Raw genomic sequence first — 13,792 nt, forward strand, 5'->3', positions numbered from 1 at the left:
TTGCTAGAAATCATCAAAGCCTCCGCACTTGATTCTCTGTCTTTTGTAAATATTTCTATCACATCCCTTAAAAGTGATCTCACTGAATGGATGAATAATAATCTAGACAGAGGACAGGAGGAAATTTACATCATTTAAATGAGAGCCTCTATTATGCAAAATTATTATTCAAATCATGTAAATATCATCCTCTCAACTGGATGAACTTGCTGGGGGGCAGGGGCAGGCCACTCTGTGGAGCAGCAGGAGGGAGGAAGCACGATAATCAGGACACTAGAAGAGCAGCTACAGGGAACTAAAGCCTGGAATGGGCCACAATGGGATGGGTCTTTGTACATTAGGTTTGCTTGTGCATTACTCTCTCCTAAAAATATGCAAAAATCTGAGTCATTACCCTGCAAATCACAGGAAATGCACGCCTCAGATGTTGGAATTCCCTCCCAGCAGGGCATCCTGTAAAAATGAGACAACCTGAAAAAAAGTTACCTTTCAGGATAAATGGGGAAAGGACAAAATGTTTGATACAACAGAGACCAAGCTCCATTATTATTACTGTGGACGCCAATACCCTAAATAAGAACCTCATTCCTTTGCTTGAGAGGCAAAGGGTCTCCTTTTTTTCTTTCTTTCCTCCTTTCTTCCTTCCTTTTCTTCCTTCCTTCCTTCCTTCCTTCCTTCCTTCCTTTCTTTCTTTCTTCCTTCCTTCTTTTCTCTCTCTTTCTTCCTTCCTTCCTTCCTTTTTCTTTCTTTCTTTCTTTCTTTCTCTATTTCTTTCCCTCCCTCCCTCCCTCCCTCCCTCCCTCCCTCTCTTCCTTCCTTCCTTCCTTTCTTGGTGATGTTCAAAGTTGGGTCTAGATGGCCAGGCCTTCATACTCCACCTTGATCTGTGTGCTGGTCCGGGAAGGGAAAAGAGCAAGGTGGCTCTGCAGCTGAGGGATCCTTGAAGGGATTAACAGCTGAGGGCCAGCAGCTGTCAGCACCCCCCAGCAGTGAGGGCAACAAGCCCTCCATTGAATGGGGATCTGGGTGGCACATGGAACTGAGGCTTAATGAGGTTATGGAACCTGCCCAACATCTCATAGGTAAAACATAGACAAATAATAGAGCCAAGATTTGAACCCAGATCTGTCTGATGCCAACATTTCCCCACCGCCATGCACTTTTTTTTTTTAAACTGCTAGTCTATACTGCTTAGTAAAAAGCAAAGGAGTTCATAATGATTTGGTTAAAGGGAATAAAAGAGAAAAGATTAAAAGACCAGTCTGAGGTTTGACAGCCTGGGAGCCTGAGTATATGATGGCATCCCTCACAAATGGGAAAGTTGGGGTGTGGCACCAAAGGAGGGAGGTGAGGTGACAGGTTCTGATCTGACCAAGCTGCCTGTGGCAGAGGCAGCTAGAATGAAATTTTTCATTCAGGGATAGACGACAAAATCACCATGTTTTGAACTCTCTGAGTTGGCAAAGGGCCAAGAAGAAAACCCAGCATTTGTTTGGAGCATTGCATCATGGGAAATGCCGTTAACACTTGGAAAAGATGAAATGCAGCTGAGGAGATTAAATAACAACACTGCACTTTCTTCCAGGGACTGTGAGGACTTGGGCTTGTCCCCAGAGAGGGGCAGCAAATGAAGACAGTTTCACAGATGATGACAAAATGGAACAACAAGCACACCATGAGGAAGCAGGAGACCTGAGGTTCAGCTCCAGAATTGCGTTGACAAACATACTGTGTGTCCTTGAGCAAGCTGCTTGCCCTCTCTGAGCCTCCATGTGAGTTACAGTGAGTACAGTGAGTGAGTTCTGCCCTACAGGCATAATATAGAGCAAAATCAGATAGGTTTTTTTCCTAACGATGTCTTAGATAGTATTCTTTTGTCACAGTCACACATCGTTTTCACATTAAAGCTTTAGGAAGAGCATTATTTCCACACAGAAAAATGTTCATTCTTCATCTGCTTCTAAGACAAGGACCTCTCGATCTGCCTTTTGCTCTTCCCCTCTCGAAGGGGCATTAGGTAAAAGAAATATTTTAGTTTCCTCTTTACTGTAAGAGCATATATGTGCTGATACATGGCAATTAATGACACTCCATCTGCAAGTTTGAGAGGCAATAGGAAGTGATCTAGGATGTGCCAGGAAGGCAGGAGGAGGAAGAGATCTGGGTGCTGCCTTCTGGCCCCTCCCTGCTCTGACAACCACCCCTACCTCCTGCTTCTATCAGCCACCCCTCCTCCACAGCGCCACCTGTCACTGGGTCCTCCCAACTGCACTCCCTCCCTTTGCCCGAGAGGTGGTAACGCTCCTTTCTCTGCTAGCCCTTCAGTGCCTCAATATGCCCTTTAATTCCCTTGACCACACCCACATCATTGTACATAGTCTTTTTTACCAAACTCTGCTCAATTAATTACCCAGTTAAAGTGTGCCTGCTCTTCCCTGCTGAAACTCTAGCTGATATAGTAGGTGCTCAATAAATACAGGAGAAAAAAATTAATGAACGAGTAAGTGAATAAATGAGTGGATGAAAATGGTAACTGTGTGAGGTGACGAATGCATTAATTAACTTGATTTTGGTCATCATTTCATAATGTATATGTATATCAAGTCATCACGGTGTACACCTTAAATATATGCAATTTCTATTTGTCAATTTTACCTGAGTAAATCTGGAAAGGGAATGAGCCGATAAACGAGCAGATACAGGGGAGAAGCGGAGGATTCGGGTTGAGGTTAGTTAGAGTAAGGTCAGTGTTAGGGTTTGTTTGCAAAACAGACAGAGACAGGACTTCCCTGGTGGTGCAGTGGTTAAAAATCCACCTGCAAACACAGGGGACACGGGTTCGTGCCCTGGTCCGGGAAGATCCCACATGACGCAGAGCGGCTGGGCCTGTGAACCATGGCCACTGAGCCTGTGCATCCAGAGCCTGTGCTCTGCAATGGGAGAGGCCACAACAGTGAGAGGCCCGCGTACCGCAAAAAAATTAATTAATTAATTAATTAAAATTGTGAATCACTATTTTTGTTTTATAAATTTATTTCGTTTATTTATTTATTTTTGGCTGCATTGCGTCTTCGTTGCTGTACCTGGGCTTTCTCTAGTTGCAGCGAGTGGGGGCTACTCTTCCTTACAGTGCGCGGGCTTCTCATTGAGGTGGCTTCTCTTTGTTGCGGAGCATGGGCCCTAGGCACGCAGGCCTCAGTAGTTGTGGCTCACGGGCTTCAGTAGTTGTAGCACATGGGCTCAGTAGTTGTGGCTCACGGGGTCTAGAGCGCAGGCTTAGTAGTTGTGGCGCACGGGCTTAGTTGCTCCGAGGCATGTGGGATCTTCCCGGACAAGGGATGGAACTTGTGTCTCCCGCATTGGCAGGGGTGTATTTTGTACACCTGAAACTTATATAATATTGTAAATCAACTATACCTCAATTTAAAGAGATAAAATTTTTAAAAAGAAAACAAAAAGCAATGTTATTAAATTTTCTTTGTTAGAAAGAGAGACTAGCCAATGCCTGGCATTAAAACTATATTAGCACCAAGCTGGATGTTTCTTCATGGAAAAGACTGAAATATAATTGAACAAGGAAGGGAATTCCCTGGTGATCCAGTGGTTAGGACTCCAGGTTCCACTGCTGGGGACACGGGTTCAATCCCTGGTCAGGGAACTAAGATCCTGTAAGCCCTGGGGCACGGCCCAACAGAAAAAAAAAAAAAAATTGAGCAAGGTAGAACACTTTAACCAGGTGATCCGGTGATATTTAAAGCTCCAAACTTGTATCATCTAAAATTATCCTTTGCATCATACCCACTATTCCAATGACAGGGGAGAACAGAGGTCATGAGGATGGCCTGCCCAAGGGCACAGGAAAATTAATACAGATGTCATTCCCAGCCAAGCTGGAGGTTCTTTGGACATAAGGATGCCTGGAATCTCTCCTAGATGTGCACAACCAAGAGCCCCAGTTCAGCTCTGTTAAGTGGGTTCATATCTTTGGGCGCTGGACATGGAAAGCCCTGAAATGTAAAAGAAGGCTTTTATAAAATTTCATAAAAACTTGAGAAGCAGTCAATGGCCGTTACACAAAATGATTTGCAGAAGCTTCAGCTACTTTCACCTTCTCCAAACTGCCCTTATGAAAAAGACAGCCATAAAAGTGAAGATTTTAGCAACCCTCTCAGGGCTTGTGAACACTGGTAGGTTGCAATCAGTGTCGCAGTTAGCCTCAGGAAATGCAATTCTTTTCGCCACTGAAAATGCCTGCGATATTCTCCTTTGGTTTTCAAAATAAATTCAAATGAGCATCCCTCATGACAAAGGGAAAGTAACAAATGAAATAAAAATAAAAACATCAGGCTTGGGGGAGTGAAACCAGGAGATGGAGTTTGTTGCTGTGGGAGGTGAACCAATTATTTTCCATCTTACAGGGTCTGTGCTCCTCTTCTGAAAAAACAGGGAACTGAAACTAACGGTCTCTCCATAGAGAACAGACTTGTGGTTGCCAAGGGCGGTGGGGGGGGGGGCGGAGGGAGAGGGATGTACTGAGAGTTTGGGGTTAATAGATGCAAACTATCACATTTAGAATGGATAACCAGCAAGGGCCTACCGTATACTGCAGGGAACTATATCCAATCTTCTGCGATAAACAGTAATGGAAAAGAATTTTTAAAGAGAATGTCTGTATGTATATAACTGAATCACTTTGCTGTCCAGCAGAAATTAGCACAACCTTGTAAATCAACTATACTTCAATTAAAAAAGAAAACTAATGGCCTCTAATGACTGCCACTTACACCTCACACACACACACACACACACACACACACACACACACATACACGTGTGCGCATGCACGAGCTCTAACAGGGCAAACCAGCTGCTCCTCCCACCCACCCAGCCCTTCCCCACATTGTTCTTAGTTAAAGGTTGTCCAACCTCCCAGGAACCCAGACTCCAGACTTGAGGCCTCCAAGTACCTTATCTCCATCCCACCCATCCACATAGCACACCAAATCTTGCTGACTCTTATTTTGTTATTTCTTTTTGCTTTTATTTATACAATGCTTATTATCTTCCAGAAAAATGGGCTAGGGGTGCTTCATATATGATCTCTTTAAATCCTTACAACAGTCAGTAACGAGCACCTTTTATTTTGCTGCCCAGCACCCACACCCTTTCTTCTGGTAATGGCACCCTGTTCTCTTTTGAGGATCACCCCCACTCTCAGTCCATGAGGCTTAGGAAAAGCCAATACACACCCCCTTCCAATGACCCAGGTCTGACCACTGAGTGTGTGTATACCATCCCCCTGGCCATAAGGATTCACTCAGGAATGGGTATGTGAACTGTGGTGATCCAATTAAAGCCAACCTCATAATTTTTATAAGAACTATTAGGAAAGAGGTACTCTCTTTTCATAGGATTTGCTGAGGGAGTATGATGTAGGCTTGGAGATATTGGCAGCTATCTTGCCACCATGAGGAAAGAAACAGCCTGAATAGAGTCAACAATGAGTCAACAGATAAATCTCCAGTGACTTTACTAGAGCCTCTGGATCCAGCCATATGGGAAATTAAGCCAGTCTCTAGTGAGCATACAACACAAGTAGTTACCTTAGTGGGAGAATGAAAGCAGAATATCTCAGGTAGAACAGTGAAGCATATGCAACAGCCCTGAGGCAGAAGCATTTTTGTGAAACAGAAAGAAAACCATTGTGGCTGGGGTGCAGAGACCAGGGACAGGCAAGAGTGGAAGAAAATAAGTTCTGAGAGAAAGGTAAGGACCAGACCATCCAGCATAGGCCAGAGTAAGTATTTAGATATTTATTCTAAAGACAATAGGCAAAGTTTAAAGAAGGAGAGGGTTAATAATCTGATTTGAATTTTGAGAAGTTCACTGGGGCTGCTTGAAGGAGAATGGACTGGGGTAAGGAAGAGAGCAGGGCAGATATTGGAGGGACCATATGGGGACAACTGTAATCATCAGGGGAGAGAAAGGGTGGCCTGGAACACGGTGGCACGTGTCCAAACAGCTGCCCTTGGAAAGGCCATAGAGAGGAAGGGAGGCCGGCCACGTGCTCTATCTTTCTAGCTACATGAAGTGAAAACTAATGCAACGGCCAAGGCAAGATTTGCCGCCCCCAGCAGCCCTCCCAAACCACCGAATCGTGGAAAGCTAACACAATGAATAAATCCACAGCTGCTGAGTGAAGAGTGCTGCTGTGCATACATGTAGCCATGAAGCAAGGAGCCGGGAGCTATGCACCGGTTACATTCAGTTACACCTGAGCTTGCAAGAACTTGGAAGCTGGGCAAACTGTCTGCCAGACAGGACTCCTTGTACCTGTTTGTCTTTTCCTGTTTACACTCTTCAGTGATTTCTTCTACTGAATGATATTTCCCTTGAGTTAAAACAATGGCAGATGTTCATTAGGAAGGGGAAAGATTCCTTTTCAGGGGAGAAATTAGACAATATCACCTTGGCCAAGTGATCAAGGTTAACATCATCAATAACAGGACAAATGGCACCATTGTGCCTCTTAATGGGACACACCGAGAAGGACACAACGTTGCCCACATTGTTTTTGCCAAAAGTGTTTAACCCCAATCTAATCACAAGAAACAATCAAACAAATCCAAATCGACAGACTTTGTACAGACAAATCGCTTGTGCTTTTCAAATACCAATGTTGTGAAAGACAGAAAGAGGGACGGGAACTGTTCTAAATTCCGGGAGACTGAATCAAAAGGACTGCTAAATGTCATGCGTGATCTTTGATTGGATCCTGCTTCCCAGAAAAGCAAGACATTTGGGGGACAATTGGGGAAATTAAAATACTGACTGTATGTTAGACAATGGTGTTGTGTCAATGTTAAATTTCCTAAGGGTGAACACTGTACTGTAATTACGAAGAAAAATGAGGATGTTTTTAGGACTTGGGCACTGTAGCGTTGAAGGATGAAGTGTCATGATGTCTGTACCATACCTGATTCTTAGGGAAAATAATGATAGAGACAGATAGGTAGATAGATAGATAGATAAAGATAGGTAGGTAAGTGGGTAGATAGAAAAGATAAGTGGGTAGGTAGATAAGATAGGTAGGTGGGTAGGTAGATAAGATAGGTAGGTAGGTAGGTAGGTAACGGATAGATGGCATAAATGTGGCACCATGTCAAAAATGGCTCTATCAGGGTGACAATTATGTGAGTGTTCATTGTACTAATCTATTATTCTTGCATTTCTTTTGCACATTGAAATCTTCAAATTAGAAATTGTGGGAAAAATCAGTAACACACATAAAGGACACAGCCGGTGTCCTGCTGTCACTGTGATAAAAAGTCATCTCCCTGATGGGGAACGCTGGGATCACCATGCACCCTGGTTTGACCAGGACAGACATCATTATTAACAGCACCCCCTGAAAAAATGCTCACCCTAGTTATGTCCAAGATGGTTGCCCAAAGTGGAGAGAAAACATTGCCATCATCTGACTTTTGAGATATCAGCGTGTATCACTCATTCATCCACCAAATGTGTACTGAGCACTTGATGGTGTGCTGAGTACAATGCTGAATAAAGTCAGGAAGTTTCCTGCCCTCATGAAACTGATGGTCTACAGCCAAGTTTGGCAAATTACAGCCCACGAGCCACATCCAGCCTGCTGCCTGTTTTTTAATAACTCGTGAGTGAAGAAAAATTTTACATTCTAAAATGGTTGGAAAAAAATCAAAAGGAAAAGGAAATTTTATGACACATGGAAATTAAGTGAAATTTAAACTTCAGTGTCCACCAATAAAATTTTATTGACACATAGCCCCAGTCATTCATTTACACATTATCTCTGGCTGCTGTCATACGCCAGCTGCAGAGTCGTGACAGTGATGGCATGGCCCACAAAGCATAAAATATTTACTCTCTGGCTCTTTGCAAAAGAAGTTTGCCGACCCCTGGTCAAAGTTATGTTTTCAGTGGAGTTCCCAGGGTTGCCAAAAGAGGAAGTAAGATAACATGCAAGTGTAACAGTACAGGACCTGGCACTTAGGTTCTCAGTCGATGTGTGTTGGCTAACTGCCTCGATTTACTCATCTGTCAAATGAAGATAATAACTGCACCTACGGGGTGTGGTGGTGTGTGGATGTAGTCAGAGAATGCAGGTCAAGCCATTGGCACGGTGCCTGCATCTGGCAATCACTCAACAAACAGCAGCTACTGGCTCTTACACACGCTGACTTGAGCAATGCGCTATTCACAAGGTGCTTGTCACATTTATTAGCGTAATCTTTTTAATGTTTCATCCTGAAATATTTCAAGTGTTCAAAACAATATATAGGACATATAATATAAACATAAAATGTTATAAAATCCATAAAAAATGTGGAACATATAATCTTATAGTGTAAATACATTATAAAATGTCATAAAATCCAAAAGTATATGGAACATATGCTCCTATAATGTAAACAGGTTATATAATAAGACATACAAATTAATAACATGAAAAAACAGCTCAAATAAACATCTTGGAAGCCACTGGAACCCCACTTGCCCTTCTCTGTTCTCATCCAGCCTCATCCCTTTCCAACACCAAAGCAACAACTATCCAGAGAGTGGGGGTTATCGTCCACATATTTTCCTTCAGAGTTTGACTACAAATTTTTCTTCTCCAAACATTGTATTATTTGTTTTTGCATGTGGCTGAGCATGCAAAATAAATGATCTCATTCCGTTCATCTTCCCCCACGATTTGCTTGTCCCTTTGTTATGATTCGTCCATGTTGACATGATCCACTCCTTTCCTCTTCTTTCCCTCCACATCAGTGTATGGAAAACACCACAATTGATCCCATCCATTCTTCTGTAGAGGGGCATTTGAGGGTCTTCCATTGATTTGCTCCTACAAACAACCGTGCTTTTATATGTCTGTTAGCTTATTTTATCTGCACAGGCAGTATATTATGATTGTCACCCCATTCTCAGTGAGGTTCTGAAAGCTTAAGTTACTTGCCAAAGTCACGTGGGCAAAATGCATGACCTGGTCTTTACTGTCAGCCCGTCCCCATTCTCAGCTCTTTCAGATCAACCTCCTTCCCAGATTGAAGTAATTTCCCACTTATTGACTATAATAAAAGTAAAAGGTTTTTGCTCAACCATTACCTCTTGGAAGGGCTGTGTAAACTCTAATGCAACCCATGAATTTCGTTCACATCATCCCTGCTACGTGCCATCAGCTGGTAAATTCATATAACACAGGAACAGGCTATGTCAAGGGCCTGCAAGACATTCCCAAGCCCTATGGGGAGAACATACATGTTTATTGGTTGAGAACCTACTATGTGCCAGGTCATCCACTGCCATTAAACTTCTCAACAGCCCTTCACAACAAGGTAGATTTCCTAAAGAGGAATCTATGGATCAAAGGCCTGAACTGACTTGTCTTAAGATCCTATAGCCAGAAGGTGACAAAACCAGGAAACAAACTCAAGACTGTGGGATTCCAAAGCCCTGATTTTTCCCACTAAATCAACATGCCTAGAACAGAATGTTCCATCTCCTCCTGGAGCCTAAAACTCAAATGTAATTAACACCTTGTATCAAAACATATATTTTAACTTACCCTTAGCAGAAACTTGATGGTTTATTCTTATATCTAAAGAGAGGAATTAGGACTTCCCTTACGGTCCAGTGGTTAAGAATCCGTGCCCCCTACACATCAGTGTATGGAAAACACCACAATTGATCCCATCCATTCTTCTGTAGAGGGGCATTTGAGGGTCTTCCATTGATTTGCTCCTACAAACAACCGTGCTTTTATATGTCTGTTAGCTTATTTTATCTGCACAGGCAGTATATTATGATTGTCACCCCATTCTCAGTGAGGTTCTGAAAGCTTAAGTTACTTGCCAAAGTCACGTGGGCAAAATGCATGACCTGGTCTTTACTGTCAGCCCGTCCCCATTCTCAGCTCTTTCAGATCAACCTCCTTCCCAGATTGAAGTAATTTCCCACTTATTGACTATAATAAAAGTAAAAGGTTTTTGCTCAACCATTACCTCTTGGAAGGGCTGTGTAAACTCTAATGCAACCCATGAATTTCGTTCACATCATCCCTGCTACGTGCCATCAGCTGGTAAATTCATATAACACAGGAACAGGCTATGTCAAGGGCCTGCAAGACATTCCCAAGCCCTATGGGGAGAACATACATGTTTATTGGTTGAGAACCTACTATGTGCCAGGTCATCCACTGCCATTAAACTTCTCAACAGCCCTTCACAACAAGGTAGATTTCCTAAAGAGGAATCTATGGATCAAAGGCCTGAACTGACTTGTCTTAAGATCCTATAGCCAGAAGGTGACAAAACCAGGAAACAAACTCAAGACTGTGGGATTCCAAAGCCCTGATTTTTCCCACTAAATCAACATGCCTAGAACAGAATGTTCCATCTCCTCCTGGAGCCTAAAACTCAAATGTAATTAACACCTTGTATCAAAACATATATTTTAACTTACCCTTAGCAGAAACTTGATGGTTTATTCTTATATCTAAAGAGAGGAATTAGGACTTCCCTTACGGTCCAGTGGTTAAGAATCCGTGCCTCCACTGCAGAGGGCATGGGTTTGGTCCCTGGTAGGGGAACTAAGATCCCACGTGCCATGCAGTGTGGCCAAAAAAATAAATAAATAAAAAATAGAGAGAGGAATTATGTTGGTTCCAAAGAAGGATCTTAGTCCATTTTCAAAAGTGGAAAAGGTATTAAACGCAGTAAATCAATTCACAGTAGGCCACTGCTAGAGGCTCATTTGTATGGCCAAAGCTCAGGAGTCGTTTCTGTCCACAACTCAAAGCTTTGTTAGATATTTTCTAAAGCCTTCATACAAACTAACACTTGAGAGAATCCACCTTTAGAAAGAAGGAAATTGATTTCTGTAGGAGGAAAAAAAAACAGTAATAGGGGAAGCAACCATCAAACATGTATGAATGAAGATGAAAAAAACTACTTTTTACAAGTCGAGAAATCTATCTGGACCCAGACATCTGTCACCTCCCAAACAGACTTTAATTTTAGAGTTTGCTTCCTTTACATTTTTTTCCCCTTCTCTTCCCATAGTTAGATGGATTTAACATATGCTTGGGATTTCACAGACTTGGTTTTGGTAGGTGCGATGTCTAAGAATATCTGAAGCTGTTTCCAAGACCTTATGGGATGACGTTTGTCTTGTTCTTTGAGAGCCAGTCTTTGGATTTTTCTTACCCTTCATGGCTACTCTTGTGATATCAAGTGATTCCCAAGTCTGTCTGCAGACGTGAACTGACCCAAGCACGGGTATAATTTCCAACGACCTTTCTCTCCACGTGGAAATCCTCCAGCGCAGCTCATCTCAAAAGTGCCCACGCGTCCCCTGCTGATCTTGTAAAAAAAATACAGGTTCTGATTCAGTAGGGCTGAAGGGGAACCTGAGACTCTGCATTTCCAGCAGTTCCAGGAATACTGTTGCCCTGTCTCCTTGACCTTCAGAAACAGCAGTGGTTTGACTAGGATGGCAGTAGTAAATGTAGGGAGATGCAACAGGTCAGGGATAGATATACTTTAGTAGAGTGGCCAGAACTGTCTGCTGGGTTGGACACGCAATGGGGGAGGGGTCAGGGACGATCCCTAGGTTTCTGGCCAAAATAACAGGGTGGTGGTCATGCCAGGTCCTGCACCAGTGGAGTAGATGCTGAGACTGCCGGCCCAGATCTTAAAGGGGCAGGTGCAGCCTTCCCCTGGTGCTGGGCGTGACTGCTCAGAGCTCACAGCTGCCCCCAGGGAATCAGAGTGAAGCTACCTCCACCTGCGACCAAGTCCTGCTTTCCCCACCCTCCCCTGCCTCCCTCTCTCCCATTCTCCGGAGGGCTTTTCTTCTGCAAATCACTTGCCCAGGAGTTCCTGTCGCAGGCTCCACTTCTCAAGAACCTGACCTAAGACAGATGGGGAAGGTCTCCCTGAAATCTTATGATTTCACCCAAAATTTTTTATTAAAAAGGCTGTGGGGGGGTTTTGCCTAGGTATAAGAGGGCTGGGGGCGCTGGGGAGTGAAGCCTGAAGGGAACAGCGTTTCTTTTCGGGGTGATGCAAATGTGCTAAAATTGACTGTGGGGCTGGTTGTATATACCTGTGAATATACTAAAAACTGTTGAATGGTACAGTTTACACGGGTGAATTGTATGGAATGTGAATTACATCTCAATTTTTAAAAAGCAGTTTAAAAAAAATAGTTGTCCATCTTCTGCCCAAAACAAAAAACAAAAAAGGCCACCCTTCTTGGTCGAGGCCCCAGGTTGCCTTCCCAACCTTACCTCCCATTCTGGCCTCCAGCCAAGTTAAGCCCTCCCCGTCCCCCCGCCCCCAATCATGGGCTCTGCTGTTCTGTGGCTTTGCCTGCCCGCCATACCTCCAGGAATGCTCCACTGGGTCCCACTTCCAGCTAAGTGTGAAGCCCTCGGTCTCTCCCGGGATTCCTCAGGGGCCAGTGTGGTGAAAAGGAGGGGGCATGGACTTTGGAGTCAGACCCACCTGGGCTCAACAAATCTTAGCTCCTCACTTACTACGTGGGACCTCAGATAAGTCAGTTTGTGTCCCTGAACCTCAGTTTACTCATCTGTAAAATAGGGATCAGCCATTCATCCTACAAATACTGAGCTACCCAGGCACCATGCTAGGCACTGAGAACATGGCTGTGAGCAAAACAGATGGGGGAGGATACCTGCCTTGCAGGTTTTGAAATCATCTCTGGTAGTGTTTGGCACATTTAACTGTCATTTAGTAAATGAAGGGTATTATCATCATTTCCTTTTACTCTTTTAGTCTTGATCCAGGGCTCATCCGTAGCTGTTTTATTTTCCATCTTGTATTCAGCCTGTGTGTGTCTCCTCTCCCTAAATGGGCCATCAAGTTCTTTAAGAAAGGGATCAAGACAGATACTTGTTTTGTATTCCTCACAGCACCTAGTCAATGGCTCACTGTACTCATTAAAAAGTGGTTGAGGGGCCTTCCCCAGTGGTGCAGTGGTTAAGAATCCGCCTGCAGGGCTTCCCTGGTGGCGCAGTGGTTGAGAGTCCGCCTGCCGATGCAGGGGACACGGGTTCGTGCCCCGGTCTGGGAAGATCCCACATGCCGCGGAGTGGCTGGGCCCGTGAGCCATGGCTGCTGAGCCTGTGCCTCCGGAGCCTGTGCTCCGCAATGGGAGAGGCCACAACAGTGAGAGGCCCACGTATCGCAAAAAAAAAAAAAAAAAAAAAACCCCCCGCCTGCCAATGCAGGGGTCACAGGTTCAAGCCCTGGTCCAGGAAGATCTCACATGCCGTGGAGCAACTAAGCCCATGCACCACAACTACTGAGCCCGTGTACCATGACTACTGAAGCCCATGCGCCTAGAGCCCATGTTCCACAAGAGAAGCCACTGCAATGAGACGCCCGCGCACTGCAATGAACAGTAGCCCCCTCTTGCTGCAACTAGAGAAAGCCCGCGTGAAGCAACAAAGACCCAACGCAGCCAAAAAAAAGAAAAAAAAAAGTGGTTGAATGTATGCATGCATGCATTGTTTGACACTTTTGAATCTGAAAGAAAATCTGAAGTAATTCTCAACTCACTGGCCCAGATAATTAAGACCAGTCTCACACGGTAGCTGGTATAGAGCTTTAGCATCCTGGTGATGGCAAGAACGCTTTCGCTCATCCCCACTGAGAATGACAATCACAGCAAGGCCCAAACCAAAATGCACAGACAGGTGTATCCCATGTGCACCTAAAGAGCGGGTTAT

The sequence above is a fragment of the Lipotes vexillifer genome, unplaced genomic scaffold, assembly GCF_000442215.2.
Source record: "Lipotes vexillifer unplaced genomic scaffold, Lipotes_vexillifer_v1.1 scaffold573, whole genome shotgun sequence".
NCBI classification, from domain to species: domain Eukaryota; kingdom Metazoa; phylum Chordata; class Mammalia; order Artiodactyla; family Lipotidae; genus Lipotes; species Lipotes vexillifer.